The 19,883-nt window shown below is 44.6% G+C and overlaps 1 protein-coding gene across 1 annotated transcript in view; it reads left to right on the top strand.

Annotated features, from left to right (window-relative positions):
* The window catches only part of Xkr6 (XK related 6), a 247,263-nt gene extending 227,380 nt beyond the window's left edge, over positions 1-19,883 (top strand). Inside the window, exon 3 of the mRNA XM_005075265.4 lies at positions 1-19,883. This exon is cut by the window's left edge and continues 14,718 nt beyond it. The gene's annotated coding sequence lies outside the window, so the exon portion shown is untranslated.

Here is a 19,883-nt window from a genome sequence, read left to right as displayed (position 1 = left end):
TAGAGATTCGACTTTTCATGGTATATGTTTTGGGGATGTGTTGACTTAATGCAAGAAAAAAATTTGGCTTAAGTGGAACAATGAGCCTGTGATCTCTGAGGTTGAGGGTAGGATGGGGGATAGCATGCACCTGCTGCTACTATTGTAGCTCTTCCAATGTGATCCCGAATCAGACTGTAGCTGTGAGCTGGTGTGCTCTGGGGAGCATGTTTCTTTCCTTAAATGCGTGGTCATCTATATGGAGTAACCTGTCCCCAGAGGGCCAAGTCAAACCCTCTACCTTAGCTTTTGGCCAGTTTCATCTTTCCCAGATAGTCTCCAGTCTATTACCCAATGACAAAACCTTTTTTTTCTATCCTTTCTAGTACCCCTCCCTTGGCCAATACGGATATCAACTTGCCTGAGAATGGTCAATGCCTCTGTTTTCTGTTTGAAGCTAGTGTAAGTACAAGAGGGGCTCTTCAAGAGACAGAAAGCATAATTGCTCAGGAAGCCAGCCCTTTATCTGCACACCATGTGCAGTGCGTGGTAGGGGGTAGAGTGACATTATGAGTATGGCAGCTTCCTGCTCATTGACAATGTCCCACGAGGCTAATTTAAGTGAACTGGCACGGCTTCACGAGGTCTTGAAAAGTAGTTATGGGGAAGAAGAGAGGTCCTGGGGGTCTATAAAGCACAACCTAGGCAGACATATCTCTGCGGGCAGAAGGCAGCTCCTCCCCCTGTAAGGCTGAGAATGCACAAGTCTGAATTTTGTTCATGGTTTACAAATCTAGCACAAGGTGGCTGAGCCACCCAAGACAGTTTTCAACAGACAAATTCAGACACTGCCTAACTGCTCTAGCACAAGCTGCTCCTTCTCCCTGCTTGGTAGGAGCATAGATGGAGTTCCTTTGGGATGAATAAGGAGATAATTGCTTTCATGAGAGCAGCATAGTCTTTAGCATCAAACCCCTCCCCATCTCCTCGTTCTCTTAGATATCAGGGGATGTTTGAGACCCATCCTAGGAACTTCTTCCTCTTTTTTTCCTAAGAGGTCCCCCATTGGAAGTTGTTTTCTGGAGACTTCGAGCCCCATCTATATAAGAAACCCATCCCAGAAATCTTTCCCAGAAACTAAGCCATCTATGAGGTTCAGAAAATCCCAGAAGCATCAGTTCTAAGACACACAAAATCCCCCAACACCTGGCTCTTGCCAAGAAGTGGTTAAGGAGCTGGGGCCCTGTCTGTGACCCCTTTCTCTCTGGATGGATGCTTTCCATGTTAAGGCCTAGAGATGGCCCCAGATCCAATGTTTCCAGGTCTTGCAACAGACACAGGTTGGGGCAAATGAAGAAGAGCCATGGGGTGAAGTATGCTGACCCCTTGCTCTTTATAGCAAGTCAGACTCCTCAGACTTCTTTGGGGCTGTGTCAACCTGTGACTCTGGGAAGGGACATACATTTCTGCCTCTGATGTCTGTGATTGTAGTGATTCTCAGGGACTGTGCCTATGGGTACCAACTGTTCATGACTAGCCCTGTGCTGAGAGAATGCCGGTCAGCATGGGTATGCCCTGCTGTAGCATGTGGGCTGACCCTTGGTAGAAGTCCTTACGAGTAGTTGCCACTTGAGACAGTGAAGCACATGTATATGCCAAGAATGCCTATGCTGGGGAAGCCTGTGAGGCTCAGGATGTTTTCCCTGGATGGCTACTCAGAGAATAGAAGATGATCAAGGACAGCCAAGTTCTCAAGATCTTTGTGGGCCCAGAAATCCCAGTCAGAGTAGGTCCCACAAAGACCATGTGATGGTGTTCACCAATTGTAGCAGGGCCGTTTTAGAAGGACAGGGAATTCCTACCCATGGGATGTCGACTTGGCTAATAGCAAGCGAAACAAGGAGACTCGTGCTGACCTCTCACCCAGCTTGCCCTACCAAAATCTTGCAAGGCCAGAAACCTCAGTCCATTTTATAGGTCGAAAAACAAAGGCTCATAATGCCTTGTACAGGGTTCTGTAGTCAGTCAGGAGTACAGCTGAGGGCCTAGATCCCTGGTTCTGGTCTGCCTCAGGGGTTTACTCCTTTCCAGGCTCTCTTTATCTCATTTCTTCTTCCCAAAGCTTACAATGATCAGGTGTCTCACAGTGCCTGGCAGAGACTGTTTGAGATGCATAGCAAGAAACCTGGCCTTTTGTTTCCATCCAATAAATATAGCAAGAGGGAGCCAGCCAAGTATCGGTGGCAGCCAGAGGTAGGCATGAGCATAGGACTGTCTGTTCCTGTCCCTGCATTCCTAGGCAGGTTGCTTGCCTCCCATATGATTCTGTTTTCCCATTTCTAAAATGCTGAGGCGAGGCTGCAGCCTCTGAGCCACACCACCAGAAAACACTAGACAGCAAGATGAGCAAGTGCCGTGGTGAGAGTCAAATGATGACCTGATGTGCTCTGGCCTGGGAAAGCCAACCATGCTCCAAACACAAACCCAACAACAGGGTGGGAAGCGTGAGCGAGAGTCACAGTCTCCGGCTCTGGATGCTGGAGGAAGCAATGAAGGAAAGCACAGGGAGCAGAGAGAGATGGAGAGAAATGGGCATGTGGGTTAGATGAGGGGCTTAGTGGGTGGGGAAGAGAAGGCTGATGTACTCTGCTGACCCTATCAGTCCCTTCCGTCATGTGCTTGTAACAGCAGCTCTCCCAGCTTCTTACCTCCTAGCACTCTGACTCAGTGTACATGCATGAACACACAATAATAACTCTGCACTGAACACAGAAGTTGTCCATCATGAAAGCCCTTCCATCCCATGTGCAGATTGGGGTATCACTGGACAGGGCACAGTAAGATCTCAGGGTGTGAAGAAGACATCACCATCTCAGTGTTGCTCATGTCCTCTATCACAGGTCTCCAAGGACAAGAGTCATCCTCTCCTTTTTCCCACAGAGGGTACTATGAAATCAGATGGCCCTCCTTCAGAATTTTCCCAATGCTGTCTACTATAGTGCATCTACTTTGATTTGAGTTTCCCAGGGGACAGAGACCCAGTACTTGGGACTCTTTGAAGTGCCCTTGGTCTTGCCTGGTCTAGGAACTCCTGAAGACAAGATTGGGCATTCCAAACCCACCTGGCCATATTCTCTGGGAACCAAGTGCTCTGACAGACAGTCCCTAACCCCAGCCAGGCTGGAGAAATTGTCTGGCTTTGCGGTGGCTTCTGTTCAGATATGAACTGATTTCAGTTCCTCTCTTATCTATCCCAGTGTTTGATGTTCAAAGCTCAACTGTGAGCCTTCCCTGGTATGAGCCCAGAAGGGCAGGAAGAGGCCCTGGGTCCCACTTGGACAGAGATAGATAGCCATACATCTCCAAAGCTTTGGAAACCTTGAGATTTTCCCTTCTTCCTCAAACCAGTCTTCTTGTTGCACTTTCTAAACACATAGCTCAACCTGGTTTTTGTTGTCCATGGACCAGGTGTTGTACTCAGGAGACCCACAGTCTCCTGGGGTGCTTATAATCCCCAGGGCAATGAAGCACAAACACAAGAACCAACCCAGTCAAACTCTGGCCTGTCACCCTCACACTTCCCCAGGGTCCTCCCTGAACATATCAGGTGGCCTTCCATCTCTCTTCCATTGTCCCCCAAGTAACCAGACATTCTACAAGGACCTCTCAGTCTTCCCTCAGGCCCAAGGCTCCCCAAGCCTGCAGCTTTCTCCAGTATTTATTAATAGAGCAAATTTCACCCAAAGCAGGATCTAGTCACAAGTGGAAACATGAATTAAGCCATCCACTTAAATCTGACTCAACAGGAGCCCCATAGATAGATTGGAACTCCACACCCTCTGCACCGTTTGATCTTAGTCTGTAGAACTTTCTGGTCACATGCACCATGGTTAACAGTTTCTTTGCCATCTGCATAGGTCTGAGCTGACCTTCCCTAGTGAGCTGTTTTTATGGTTCACCAATCCTGGGGTTCTCTCCTGCTCCTTCCTTCTGTCCATGTTCCTATCATTTAGGAAACAGACATGAGGACATAGAGGAACTGTTCTCTGTAGTAGTCACCACCACCACAGGCAGCGACAAAGCAAGCGGAAGATGGCCTTGTGGGTAGCCCATTAGCCTCCCCATCAGAAGGACTGCTAATTAAAATAGTCAGGGGAAAGGGATGCCTTGAAATGCCAACTGGCAGGTACCTCTTGCTTCTTCTGGAAGCAGTAGATCCCAGAACGAAGCTGGGTTTGTTACAGCTTGTGTACTAAGGGTATCAAAGGCCGGCATCCTCTTCTTAGGGGCTACCCCTGTGCGAATGCTCCAGGGAATTAAAGCCCCTTGACATACTCACCACTGACTCCTAACTGGTGAGCTCCTGGGACCGTTAGGTCCCACCTGGCAAGACTACACAGAATAACCCTACAGGACAGGTTACTCCTCATTAGATAAGTTAAAACTCCTTCCAGGGTGAGGGTAGAGAGAACAAAAGTAAAAAAACAAACAAACAAACAAAAAAACCACATTTGTCTTCTTAATTTTACTAGGATTTGCAATTGAACACATCTGATACCCTGGCTTAAAAAAATTATTTTTCATTTTGAAGCAGGTGTTTTTAATGGGACTTACTTTAGAGTCAGAGATCACTGGGCTTCTGATGGCCTGGTGAAAAGGCAGACATTGGTGGCCACAGTATTAAGCCAAATTTAAAATCCTTAGTCGCCTCCATCTGTAAGTGTTCTGTATCTACCTCATTATGATTCTTTTGGTTTTCCGTGCTTTCGTGTTGTGTACAATGTCAGAGGTGAAATGTAGATAAAATATATATATATATAAAATATATATTTTTTGCTTTGCAATAAAGTTCAAAGCTATAACAGAATATTCATGAAATGTCATAGCCTTTCTTGTACTCTATGCTCTTAGTTGTGAACTGTCCTTGGGAGCCCTTTTGCCTATTCACTAGAGTCAATATTGTTATGTTGGCCATTTGATAAGTTATTCCACTTATTTTCACTGTACTTTTTTTGAGACATTGAATAAGACACTAGGATTCTTGAACAATTCTTGGTTTCAAAGGTGCTTTATTTCTGTGGATGCAAGTGACCAAATGGAAATATCTCTACAGACTGAATCTTATAAATAATAGGATTGATCTTGATGCCATTGTTCTTTGGGTTTAGAACTAAAGGTTTGTGCATAGGGGGGAAAGGAAACATTGATTTGGCTTTTTTCTGGTTTTTTGTTTTGAAACCTTTTCTGCTTATTTTATGTCCAGCATAGTTTTGTAGTCTCCACTTTGTGGCATGGAGCACAGTACGCACTGACTCCCTGGCTTTGCTGTCCGACTGGACTGCTTTCTTTATTGACGCTGCTGCTTTCTCTAGGCTGATGTCACATTGTACTATCTGGAGGTGAACTACTGTACCTAGCATCCACCTCTCCTCTAAATCTTCTGGAACTCTCTTCCATACCAATGTGTTATGAAGAATGGTGCTTTGGAACCGTTCACAGTGTACAAGCCAGCGGTACCTAAAAACTCACGTTTCCCAAGAGAGTACATATGGATAACAGGACAGGTTCATGGGATCCTGAATAGAAGGTGGACTGTCTTCAATTTATCCTGTTTATCTGTGTGTTTGGACAAAATTACCTTCATTTCACTAGGCATGTCTATGTTGCAAGCCCTGTATAATTTGTATACTTCAATGATCCTTGTTTTTCCTGTGTCTTGGGCCAAAATATGTACTTTTTTCTCAAAGTAATTCAATGTACTTGAAATGGGATGAACAAAGGTTTCAAAATTAAGGTAAAATATCCTTATAATAATACTTCTGCAAAACTCTAGACTTGCTATCCTCCAGCTCTGGGGAGTTAGGAGAAAAAGGTAGTTGGATGGGGTAAATGGTGATTTCCCTATAAATATATACAATGCTACAAGGAAATGAAAACACCAATGAGTCAATTTTATAAGAGGTTGGGTTTCTTTCTCTTTTTCCTTCTAATGATCATAAAGAACTGCTTGATGTGTTTCAATGGTTGACATTTTAACTTGTATTTGAGGGAGGTTTGATTTGCTCTTTAACAAATGCTGGGCTGACACTGAAAACAACCATGGCTAGGTTACACCCTGATAGTTCCTAGCTGTTTCTCTTTTTATGGTATAATGGTCTGCCATGAGTTGAAATGCAGATAAAGTGTATAGTGAAGGTGGAACACACTGGTGTTTATTTGGATGGAAAACATAATGATAAATATATATATGTGTGTGTATGTGTGGGAATATCTCTCTCTCTCTCACTCACACACACACACACACACACACACACACACACACCACAAGTAAAATAGCCATGCACTTCTAAAATTGGCTTTCGATTCTGAGGAATTTGCCATCTCACTGAGCTTTCTAAGAGTCTAAGATATCATTGGAAATAATTAAATGATTGAGAAGTATTTGCTAGAAAAATTCTCTCCTTCCTTCCTTCCTTCCTTCCTTCCTTCCTTCCTTCCTTCCTTCCTTCCTTCTTCTCTTTCCTCCCTTCCACCCTCCCTCCCTGCTTCCTTCCTTCTTCCCTTCCTTCAGCAATAGAAAGCACAATTCCTATTATCACGTATTCTTTTGGTTCTATAGCTATGGTATAGTCCATGGAGAAAAATGGAATCCACTCCTTGCCTCTGCCTTCTACCCCTCATTTCACCCAGCACCAAGAAAAAACAGAGATACCTACCCATATCTCATCTTTCCATGTGCCTCTGTTTCTCAAGTTTTTCCATGGGTAGGTATTCATTCCTGGAGAACCTTCCAGAGTTTAAATACCAGGCTCCCTTTTCTTTCCAAGCAGGTTCTGGGCCACTTCCCTGCCCTTGGAGCTGTCCTACCTGATGCCTACACACATTGCACCAGAGCACAGACAGCAGGATGTCAGGGCCAGTAGAAGGGCTCTCCAGCATCTTTCAGAGAGAGCTCAAGGTTCAGAATGTCTTTCTTTAGAGGCATGTCCAATGGTCTTGAGTGACTCTAGTGGTCAACCAAGGAGAGGATGTGAACAGGACTTCTGAAAAGGTCAACCAGCTTTGCCTGTGCAGTGATCTCTCTGCTTCCTCATGGGCATGCTTTTTGGTGAGAGAAATTCCAGGCAAGTCGGAGATGCTTGGGAGTGAGGAAAAATGATCACTTTGAATGGCCTCTTTTACCAGACAGCTCATTTCTGCCACCTGAGTTGGTCCTCCTCTGGTTTGTCTACTGTTAGTTTTGTTTTTGGGTGAATTTCAGGTGATGTTTTCTTATTATTTCTAATTTGGATGATCACTGCTCCCCGGAAAGGGAGAAGACACTATCCCAAGAAGAAACCCTTCCAGAAAGAGATGCTCTCCTTCCTAGTTTCCTAGTTGCTCTTGATAGCTCACTCTATGATTCACCCCTGACTCCCTCATCCATTGCTGATTTCTATGTGCTCCACTTTTGGAGAAGAATAATGTTTAGGTCTGAGGGAGTTGTAGACCACTGAACCATGTGCAGCAGGAACATTTCAATGCCATTGACAAATAATGCCAGTATTTCTTTACCCCAAATTCAAGGTGCTGTATAGCCACAGTAGAAACTCTAGACTTAGTGCTACTCAGACCATTTTGTCAGCCATGCTATGACCTTCCTTGAAACGGCAGGTTGTCGGATAATGAATCTATTTTACCTCATAGGAATTTCCTGCCAAAAAAACCATTCCCATTGAAAATGCATCTAACAATCAAGAATATTTTCTATATCAAGCACAGAGCTAGAACTATAGGAGATCTAAATGTGAAATGCATTTCAAGGCAATTAATATAAGGGTGATAATTACACACAAAAAACTATCACACCATATGAAACAGAACACAAGACACGTGTACAGTGTCGTGGGCTCCTGCAGAAAGACACAGTGTTTCTAAGCAGAAGTGCAAGCAAAGGCTTTGGAAAGGCTAGCATGTGGATCAAATTTTGAAGTATTTATGGGCTGCATAGAGATGAGCCACTAGGGTTATCTGTGACATCAGTCATGTTATCACTTGCTTACTTAAGATAATATTGTTTCCTCTCTGATGTGAAAGCAAGACGTCTCCAGCATGCACAAGGCTTCATTCTCCAATTCCAAGTGTAGCCTAGCCTTGAGGATAGACTTTGGGCCTGAACATAGCTAGTGAGATGCAGAGGATGGCACTCATAGCACTTGAACAGTAGTCACTAAATTGCCTCAGTTTCTCTCAGTCTTGTTTCTTATGGTCATTCCCTCTTTAATCTTCCTAAAAACAACAATTGTCACCAACCCACAATCCAAGGTTTTTTCAGCAGATAAGAACCCAGCCCTTTCAGCCTAGCATCCATCCAGAATAGGTGGACTTCAACTTCTTACAATGTCTTTTCCTTCAGATTAACCTTAGTATATAACAGTACAGGTTACAGCTTCATTTAACAGAGGAAAATGAAACTTGGGAGGTTAAATAACCTTCCCTGCTTCCCTCAATTAATAACAGAAAATCTTGACACAGGGTTAGGTGTCTTGGGCAAAGCACCCTCGCCTTTCCCACCTCATCTCTGATCACAACTCCTTTCTTGATTGATGGAGCCTTTCACCTTCTGTTTCCCAAGTGAACTGTGAAGGTTCACCCCTACAGTGATATCTGGATCTTCAGATAAATATGCCTGCAACAGCTGCAATGGCTGACTAATAAAATGTTGGAGTGGTCAAGAGAAGAGATCACAAAACATTCTTTTGGGCCTGACAGACGACAACAAAATTATTTCCCTCACTTCCAAAGATAGTGATAGACTGCCTGAAACAGATTCTATGAGAACCTGCTTCATCGATCAGTTCTTTTTAGACCTCTCCCAGGAGGCCATTTTGGAAGGATCATTCCACACAGCCAAGAAGGGATCAGAGCATGAATGTAACCATTGTTTTGGGAACCTAAATTCCTGAACAGAAACTGAACAGCATCTGCTGGTGTAAAGGGCTGGGGCCTTACTTTGCCTCACGAACAGCTGGATTTGTCTCATGCTTCCTATCAGAACCAACAGCTACTCTTTTGAGGCTAAAGGAAGAGATTTCTTGTTCTGAGGATAAGGGCTCCACCAGATCCCTAAGTCCTGAAACAGTTCATTCTGCCTCCAACTCAGTCTCACCACTCACTCACTAGCACCAGACAGACATCCCAAGCGCTTGACTAGACCCATCCCCAAGACATTCACAGTCCATTGGGAGAAATCTAGTTCAAAGTGACTAAGTACAGTGGTGCTCTCTGGGGTTCAAAAGACAGGAAGACATCTAACATGACTGAGCTCAAAAACAGAGAAGGTGACATGGCGTTTTATGAGGTCTATGCTTCCTGTCTTTCTAAAGGACTCATGAGCATTCTCCATAGGTGATGGTACCTTTTAGGAATTAAGGACACTGATTGGGAAATGAACACAGGGGCCTCATCCTCCTATCCATTCCCTGAAAGTCCCATTTACTGAGTACCAATATATCAAAAATATCATTTTTGACAGTGTCATAGACCATAGGCCTCCACCCTGAGCCTTAGAGTTGCATAGAATTCATGTGAGTTTATATCCTATGAGCAGGGTTATGGTTTACTGAGAACAAGGGAGAAGAACAGTCTCTTAGAAATGGCCAGAGAAGCATGGAACACAAGAGCATGACACAAGGGTTAAACCAGCCTTATCATTACTTAGCCAACTTTCAAAAGCATCCTGTAAGATCAGAAGCCATAGACCAGTTCCCAGCACTCTTTTGGGCCCACACTGATTCCTCCGGTTTCCTTTTCTTTGCCATTCTATTGTCTATTGTTCCATTCTATTGTCATGGCAATTTCTGAGGTCTCTGCTGGAGTACTTTATAAAAAAACGTCTTCTGGAGTCAGTGTGTATCATTGTCATTAAATGTATCACTTAAAAGATGCCTATTTCCCAAACAGTATGTATTCATTTCCTAGTGAGTCCATCAGGTCAAATGCAGGCAGTATTTTAAAAGTCCTCACTGTTTAATAGCGACGAGACATAGCATTGTTCTTTCTTGAAGCCTTCAAGAAAGAGTTATTGTTTCCACCTTAGTTTCCTGGTTCGCTTTGGCAAACAGGAGCATGCAAGTCTGCTGGGCATGCACTCAGTGGTTTTTGTCTAAGTGGATTGAGAATGGCTTCTCTAAAGAGAAATATGGAACCTGGAAACCTATGCTGGAACACCCTAAGCATAGTTCCTGTCTAAGCAGAGTCCAGTCTCATCACAGTCCAAGCACAGCAGCTGGGACATTGGATTCAACATCAGCCTACTGCACTAGCCCTAGCACAACTTCTTCTTCAGCAAATACAGACAACACTCTTTAACATCCCTTGCTAGCCTAGAGTTCTGCTGTCAGTATACCCATTCATCTAGCAAAGGAGGCATCATTCAGCTCCTCCCTTCCTAACTTACTCTAGTGTTTATAAGTGTAACAATCCAAGGAGATTAAATAAATTATATTTTTTCTTGATTTAAAAGAAAAAGAAAATGAAGCCAACTGCTCATTGCTCGAGTAAACATGTTCAAGACACTTATTTTGCTAGGAAAAACAAATAAACCTGTTTTATTGGTGGTGTCAAACAGTTTAACTGTGAAAGAAGACCTGAATGTTATGGGTCCTAAGTTGAGAGTCAGCCTTATTAGATGTTCAGAAACTAATGTCCAAACTAAACAATGCTAAGCACAAAGGGACCCCACAAATCCTGTTGTCTTTTAAAAGCCACTTGGAGTAGACAAGTGTGTCACTAAGCTCATGCTTTGATACAAAGTCGTAAAACTTCATTGAATAGGAAGGTGAGATGTGTTGAAGAGAAATGAGGCTGTCCATGGCATTTCCTGAATGCCTGCTGTGTGCTTTGTCTCCAGTAACTATGAATTAAGCAGTTTCCCAACCAGTATGAGAAGGCTGAAGGTCAGAGAGCTGATCTGCCTGAGGTCACACAACTACAATGAAGTAAGAAACCACCCTAAACTCCAGGGTCAGTTTGGTGATATACAAACCACACCAAGAGTTAGGAATGCAGCAGCTACCTTGCCACCATGCCATTACCAAAAGTATCAGTTCTTGAATCATCATTCATGGGAGTGTCTTTCAGCCAGGGACAAACAACTCCATAATGATACCAAGAAATCGGAGGTACCAAGAATGACCCACACAGACTTGCCCTGAGGTATGATTTTTAGCTTTTAGGGTGCATTCCCTAGCCTTCTATCCTCTAATTTCATTCTGTCCTTTTCCTCATGTGAACACATCTGTGATCACAAATCCTTAAATGATGCATCATTTGGAGAGAGGAGGCCTGGCTGTCTTTACAGAACTCTGGAGATTTATTGAAGACTATAGTATTTGTAAAAGCTATTAAGGCAAACCAGCTTTTTAAGAGTCCTCCATTGACAGGAAGACCCATGGTCAGCAAAGTCCACAGACATCAGCTATCTGGGAGGGGACAGTCACTCTAGAGGCATCCAGAACAATATGCGAAGGACCACACTGTGGGGGCTGTACCACGGCTCAGACTACTTTAGTAGAGTGGGCTATGGTCTAGTGACTAACTCTGGGAAAGCTAAGTCAGAGGGATTCAGAGGTAGGTCCCTTCTGGCCAAAGGGAGGAGTGGCCCCTTTTTGCCAAAATTAAGGAATGTACTACACGTGTTAGAGGCAGCCCATACTTCCTCCAATGACCAGACTTTAACCAAATCACAGAGTACTTCCTGGACTCACACAGCCACTTTTAACTCAGTGTCAAAGATAGGGAGACTTCCTGATGATACAGAAATATAGAGGCCTCTTTCTTTCCTTGGCTGTAAACATGTGTAGATCTGCTCATTTATACAGGTCACTTGGAGGAAGCCAATGGATTGTACTACCAACCACAGTCCATAGTGTTCTCTGCATCCTACACAGGCCTAGCTAATCCTGTATCCAAAGCACCTCTTGTGCTAAAATAGCCTCCTTTCATTCAGCCCCAAGGTTCACCATCAAATGGGGTAGTGTGACTTTCTCATATTTGGACTCTGGGGGGCTTCATGAAGAAGGCCGAAGACCAACAGACAGGGCACGTGGCTTCTGTAAGCTTCTGGCCTACTGCTGTCTGTGCCCAGTGCCAAATGTTTGCTCTTCCTCTTGGTCACAGAAAGGGTGCCTCTCCAGTGGCTCACACCCCATACTCCTGATGCTGCAAGTCTCAAGAGTCACGTCTTCCACAGGTCTCCTGTTTCTCCTCATGTCCCAGTCATGGGCCTGGTCACTTCTTTTAACCAGCTTCCTCTTTTCCAGCCTCTTGCCCCAAGGTGAGGCTCAGGAGGTGGGGCACCATTCTCAGACATCCTTCTAGATTCTTGACATCATTTTTCCTTCTAGTACCTGAGACTCTGAGAGGCACTGTCTCCTTGGCCATGGCCATCCATTTACCAAAATGGAGGTCTCTGGACCCTCACCCCCAACCTCCCTGCTTCCTTCTATTGTTTTCTTTCTGTCCAGTAGGTGGTGTCACTCTCTCCCAACAGCCTGGAACAGGGACTGAAGTGCCATGCAATGTGGCCCAGAGGTTAAATCATTCTGTTTTCTAAGTACCATGGGGAAAACTCAGTGATGTGGGGACTCCCTCAGGATCCTCCACCCTTCAGCCCAGTTTTCTAGTTATTTTCTCGCTGAAATTGTTATCGGTTTTGAAGAAGCAGGCACCACGTGCTGGCAAATTGTGCAAAGCACCATGCTTCTTTCGTTCCTGGCATTGGAAGGGACAAAGGCAGCAGCGCCCTGTCTCTGTTAAGACCACCATCTGTTTTTCTGAGTTGATTTCGATTGGTGCATTCTCACTTATCAGGGACCTCTGATTCTAGAACAAAATCAGCTACTTATTCTAGTTACTGTAAGCAGACATATAACTTTTACTGTAATTTGAAAACCCTTGCACTGTAATGGTATTAAAAAAATCAAATCCTATTGAAACTGATTTTGTATTTTTGGTTACATCTGGATGTTCACATTTTTGTATCTAACCATAACCATGGCAGAGCTTCCATAGCTTGTGTTGAAGGCCTTGCTTGCTTTCCAGGTTGAAGTCTTAGGATTGTGTTGACACCAAAAGTTTAAGGGGGCAGAATGGGGGCCTGGCTAGTGGCACTTACCATGGAGGCACCTCTGCTCTGGTGCCAGGGAGACCTTGCCTAAAGGAGCAAGCTACATCCCATCCCATTGCGTGAGTTCCCACAGCAGCTCGCATCTCCAACAAATCCAAGGCCAATGATTTGGGCGCAACCTTTGCCAGGGACTCTCGACTGAGCCGCCCCAACCCCTGCATCACTCAGCTTCCTGGGCAAGGAAGGACATTTTTAAAAATACGAAACTTTTGGAATTGATTTGTGATTTTTTTTTTCCTTACCGCTGGAAACGTGCTGCGCAAAAGACAGCATGATGTTATCGCCACCCCCCCCTGCTTTTCCAAACCGATACACCTGTTGTGCTCTTTTGTTTCTTAGTGAAGAACATTCTAGACAGAGACCTAAATACGAACTCTTTGCCTCCTGTATTTCGGCTTAACAGTTCTCTCTGTGTATTCCTAACTGTTGACGCGTTTTCCTTCTTAGCATTGCTTCTCATTTTACTTTATTTTTTATTGAACAGCAACAAACCCACAAAGGAACAAATTCTCTCTCTCTCTCTCTCTCTCTCTCTCTCTCTCTCTGATGTGTAATGTTGTGTTGTCCAGATTCTGTATAAAAATATGTATATGATGTATCTGATATCTGGCAGCCACTGGCTGTTACTTTAACCAATATAATTAACAAAAATGCATAATGTTGGTGTTTGATTTTTTTTTACAAAAAAAAAACAACCTAGTTAAGATGTTGTGTATTTTTGCATGGTTAAAAATGTACTTAGTGCATTAAGAAGTGTTGTGGAGGTGCACAGTGAACAGGCCAGTTTACTTTTTAATCCTAATGGTGACTGGTTGTCAACCAGACTTAGTCCCAACGATGTCTGTCTGCTTTCCTTTAGCATAACTCTATTTATAACTTGTGTTTAGTACTCAAGGTTCAACATAGCATATCTATCTATCTCTATTGTATTTACTGTTCCTTAAAACCAGGTTGTGGAAGTTCACCCATCAGGCACAGGTGTCTCCATTGCTGATTTCTGTTGAATTGTGCCCCACCGTACAGTCCAGCTCTAAAGCACCAGGCCCCGGAGACTAGGGCGGGCATTTCTCCTCCCTGAGATCTCTCTCTCTGAGCAGTACTGTGGTTTCTTTCCATGTCATGGAACATCCTTTTTTCAATCCTAGTTATATAAAGGAGAAGAAAGGACAGAAAGGTAAGTGGGAGTCTAAGAATTATTTATATTTTATACATGAGAGTATATATAATATATTGTAGATAGAAAGACAGGCAGCCAGTAAATATTGAGTTAGGCAGACAGGCAATGGGAGATGTTGAAGGATTCAGAAAGAGATGCAAGGTTTACCTGACTGCAATAGCACCAGATTCACATGAAAGACTGCAGAAAATTCAGTGGCCCCAGTTTCTTCCTATACGACATCAGGAAGGATGGTGACAGATAGGGAGACAGTTGCCTTTTCCTGGGTCTTCAGTGCACTTAAAGCAAAAATTAGTCCTGAACTACCTGTGAGACTGAATTGCTGTTTGGAGACAGAACATGAGACACCCCCGCCCTCTCAGACAGCCAGACTTGCTCAGGGGGAAGACATACATATATTAAAGGGATTATTATATGTCAAGGTTTCCACAGGAAATCTCTTGGGTGAGATGGTTCCCACATGGATACGATGGAGGGGAATAGTTGGGCATTATCTTTGGTCAAGGGAGTTGAGTCCTTGCTCTAAAATCCTGTCCTCTCTTTGCCGGATCTGCATCGGTGGGCTGGTGTATTCCCTGGGTATGCAATCAGTTTGCTATCCTATCTTTCCCCATCCAAGACTCTGCTAGACAACCCCTCCCCTTGCTGGGATCCAACATGTGCAGTTGGTATTCCCAGCTTTGTGGTAGTTAGTCCAGGATCTGTGTTTCTCAAACACTTACTTGTCTTGGGGCAGAACGCTTCACCTCTCTGCAAACAGGCTGAAATCACAGTTAAGTTTTCAAAGTCCTGGAGCTTATTGGCTTTGCAGGAAACCAATGGCCACCTGAATCACAAGAAGTTCTTGGCTAGCTCTGTCTTTCCCCTCTTCAGCGATAAGGACTCAGAACACCCTTCACGGGCATTTTCTTCCTTGTAGGCACATACGTCCTCAGTGGTGTGCGTGTGTGTCTGTCACATCTCTGTCAGCTGCCGATGGGCATTTTTCGGAATGCACTGAGTGCATTTCCTCCTTTTCCTCAAAGTCAAGACTGGCTGCACAGGGACCACAGACACATGGCAGCATCGTTCCTCTCTTGTAGGCTCTCTGTGGCCAGGATTCAAGCCAAGCAGTACCAGTGTGCCAATGTTGGTCTCCAGTCTCCAGGAGCAACCTCACTCTCTCTGGCTACAAGGCCGTAGAATTAAGACCATACTCTTGTCTGTTCCAGCTGACAGCATCTCTGGGACCTCAGACTCTGAATGCCAGAGCCCTGAGGACCCAGTGTCCTCCTTCCACAGATGAGGCAAGCCATTCCTTGAGAGAAGAAATAATGAGTAAGGGAACTCAGAAGAACCAGTTGAGCCACTTTGTTCCTCTCTGACACAGAGCTGCTAACTCACAGTGCTCCTTTAAATTTATGAAGTTAGTGTGGTGTGTCCCCAACCACCATGCTTGACATTCCTAACTATCTTCCATGGCCATGGTTGATGGGAATGCACCATTCACGGTCCACTTTCCCAGGCCTGCATGAGCCAAGTGAGGAAGGTTAGGGTGTGGGATACCAATGAGCCAATCTCCTACTCACCTGCGTTTTATAGAGGCACCGGATAGTAATGAGAATAAGTGAACTCTCCACCCTTGTCCAGCCCTTCCTGCTCTCCTGCTGGGACGGGCTCTGGGTTTTCCTTAATAATCACAATAGTTTAACTACTAACTAACTAACTCCCCACCCTCAAGCCACCTCCCCAAACTTGCTGACTCCCTCAAGGTTGTTTTCATTCTAGAGGCTTCCATTCATTCCAGAAAGATCATTCTATTGCTTTTTTAAAAACTAGTCTGTCTCAGGAAACCATGACCTTTGAACCAAGTAAGTCCTCATGTTTACTTTAAATTCTCTGTTTCTTCGTTGTACATCTCTGTAAAATTTAATCTCCATGGAGTCACCAGAAGCCACTGAGTATTTCCTCATGCAAAATGGCAGTTTCAAGGAATTCTATGAGTGTCATTTTCTCAACGGTACGAGACAGGGTTTCTCTGTATTGTTTTGGAGGCTGTCGGTCCAGCCTGGCCTCGAACTCACAGAGATCCGCCTGCCTCTGCCTCCCCAGTGCTGGGATTAAAGGCGCGCACCACCACCGCCTGGCTGGTACCATTCTTTATGTGGCCATTTTTGGTCTGGAGGACCCCTGAGATTTGTCCCCAAAGCATACAAAGATCTGATCCAGAATGTGCTTTTGTTTGAATTTTTAGAACAGAGTCCACAGTCTGCTGCTGAGGCCCTTTGGTTTTTCCTGTATCATCATGGATAAGGACCACAAGGCCTGCCTACTTGGCCCCAGCCTCCAGGACTTAAAAGTCATTTTTTTCTTACTACATGGAGAAATGTTTTTGATTCCAGTTAGACTGGGGACTGCTTCTTGAGAGAGATCAGATTTCCGAGTTGGAGATTTTTAAATGGCGCTAACCCTTTAATGAACTGCTATCCCAGCCTACTCCCAAGGGGCCACTTCCTGTCCCCAACCAATAATCTGAAGAGAAGCCTGTGCCCTAGCCAGAGGCCCAGAAAGGACCCTGGACATCCTTAGTGGTACGTTCTCTTGAGAAGAGATGTACCCAACCACCTGCAAGGTGTGTGACAGATGTTAAGGTTCACGGCTCTTCCTTAAATTCTATGGCTGTGGACTACCCTCCTGTGGCTCTCTGGGAGAAGGTGAACCTATATGGCCAGTAAGCCACAGATCCAACTTGGTTCATCAAGAAAAGGAGCTGTCACCACTCCAAATTAGGACCATATGCCCTAAAAATAATGGGCTTGGCACTGGTAATAGCATTTATCATTATTTTCTCTTTTAAACATAACATAATAGAAATTGCAGACAGACATTCTTTCACAATCTCACTATCTTAAAAATGATTCTTCCCTGTGCACCTTCTGATGTGTTGTAAGCTTTTGTCATCCTTGTACATGTGCATTCTGTGCATTCATTAAAAAACCTTCCGTTTTTTTCGGTTAGTTTTTTTTCTGAACTTTTAGAACAGCTCCTCTTTTTCCCATAGTCTTAAACTCTTCCAAGAATAGGTGGGGCTGGTGAGCACACTACTTAGCCAGCAGCTGATGCCTCACACTAGCTGCTGCTCACAATAGCACTCCAGCCCAGGGCTGCTGCTCCCCTGAGCTCTGTGGGCTCCTCAGAAGGATGCCTGCAAGCCTAGCAAAGCAACAAGGTGCCTGCCGTGAGTACCATGTCCTAGGGCTCATTGGCAGGAGTTCTGAAGAGTGTTGCCTGCTTCTCAACATTGTGAGAGTAAAGCCAGAGAACGGGCATAGACTAAAGAGTATAAAAGTGACTGCAATGTCCCAGTGGCTGTAGAAATATGGCTGGACTCTAGTTCTACAGAGCCCATTCTGTCAGGGAAAGGAAGGAGCAAGCTAGATCACTTCTTGGAGGTTTGTTTTGTACTGTGTATTACTTAGAGGATAGGTTTGATCATGCACTAAAGTAGGATTAGACAAGGGTATCATCCACCAGTCCTCTTTAGCAGTGACCACTTAACTTGCCACCAATCTTGTTTTGTTCGTATCCCCAGAGCATGCATGTCATTTGTTTTTGTCACTGGCTTATTGTTATAATTCTTACAGTCTTGTTACCTATTTTTCTTAGGGTTCAAATAAGACAGCTTCCACCACAGGGACTAGATGGGGATCTAGCCCCATACGGCTGGTCATTACAGTGTTTCCTCTTGCTAATGTCTTGTCCCACCAAGGTCCCTTAAAGGGATCCTGATAATTTGAGTCTAGCATCTCCAAGCTGCTATACCTGCAGACCCCAGGCATCTATCTCCTAAAGAGCTTTTGCTGACCTTTTGCTTGATGATGGGAGGGATTGATCTATCTGCTTTACCCAGGTCATACTGGGCTCCTTCCTATTCGGGGATATGTAGCTGTACCCTTTGGCAGAAACTGTCCCAGATCCACTTCTTCCATTCCAGAGCCTCAGCAGTCAGACCACTCAGCCTCTTGCCAGAAGTTATCCCAGAAGAATAGGTAGCTGTGTTAGGTTCCCCTAGCATTTTCAGGTAACTGTTCATCTCCTTTGTCCAGAACATGGAGGAAGAGAATAGTTCTGCTCTCCTTTATCTTTTGCATGTCTCCTTCTGAACAGATTCAAGTCACAGAGCTTTTTTCTACTCCCCAGAGGCCAAGTGGGACCTCATAGTTCCATAGGCCTTACAGCTATCCTTCCACCTGCTCAGGGGAGGGTGCCCACTCTGGACCCCTGAAATTCTTGCTCTCTCTCCAGCTGAGTGTAGGTTTCATGGTGCATTCAAGCATCTGGCCTGGTTTTCCATGCTGCATGGTGTTCAAGGCCGATGAGACGTACCAGCAAGATGAGAGCTGGGGTCTTGACCTAACTTCTGCATGAACCTTGGTGCTTCCACCTGCCACTCATCAGTCACGACCACGGGAAACCACAGGAGAGTAGAAACTGATTAAGTTGCCCCAAGTCTTGGATGAGCCTTCTTTCCATGGAGCCTCCCAAAGGGCAAGCCCTCTGCTATTGCGTACTGTAAATCCGCGCTCCAGGAGCCAGGCCTGCTGACTTGGGGAAAGTAGTTGAGGAGAAAGGGCCCCCTTCTCACCTTTTGTTTACCTTTGATCTGGCTGAACTTAGCTGTCCTTAACTTCTAGTTTGCTAAAGTCCTTATTGCCTTAATGACCACCTACTAAACAGTCAGAACCAGGCGAGAAGTCCCTCCCATGGCATACTTTGGAAGCCTGCCTGTCTCCCCGATGCTGCTGTGCCTCAAAGGTGACCACACTCCCTCTCCAAAGCCCAGGGCCCACCTCTCACTGACAGAGCAGTGTTCCCAGGCTGAGGACAAACCCTTGACTGCTCAGGCTGAGAGATCCCCAATGCCCGTGGTGGCTACCACCAACCCTACTCCATCCTTTGGTCTCCACTGCTTGAGAACTGGACTCCTCCCTGCCCTCCACCTCCACCTCTCGCCCAGAGACCCTTCACCCCATCATGCTCAGTGCTGTTCCTGAAGCCCATCTAGACTTTTCTGTTTTCCTGAAACATTCTACTCACCTTCAGCTACAGCATATCCCTTCAGCCTCTCCACCAAGCTCTTTAAGTGAAAGGCAGCGGCTGTCTTCCCTTGGACAATAATGAATGTATCTACTGTAAGTGCAGACTGTGTCGAGAAGTGGCTGGGTTCAGAAAAATAAAGAGGATTTTTGTAAAGCCTGTTTATTTTTTTAAGTCAGTTTTGAGCATTTCTATTTTATCACCCTTCACGTGGTTTTGGGGAACCCAAATTGTATCAAGGTCTCATGCCAAAACAAGCCAACAGTTGTTTTCTTTACCTTTTTCCTCCATGCACCATGATTTCAAAGATTGTTTTGGTGTCATTTTAAATGTTTTCTTGTGACATGTACTGACGATAAAAGTCATCTTGACAAAAAGATTTATACATGAATCAGAAAGTATTTATTTCAATTTTGTACCTTTCCATTTTAATACATTATAATGTATTGACTCAACTGAGATAATATAAACAGTTCATTTTAA

The sequence above is a fragment of the Mesocricetus auratus genome, unplaced genomic scaffold, assembly GCF_017639785.1.
Source record: "Mesocricetus auratus isolate SY011 unplaced genomic scaffold, BCM_Maur_2.0 Super-Scaffold_100707, whole genome shotgun sequence".
Lineage (NCBI taxonomy): Eukaryota > Metazoa > Chordata > Mammalia > Rodentia > Cricetidae > Mesocricetus > Mesocricetus auratus.
This window is presented reverse-complemented; position numbering and strand designations above follow the sequence as displayed.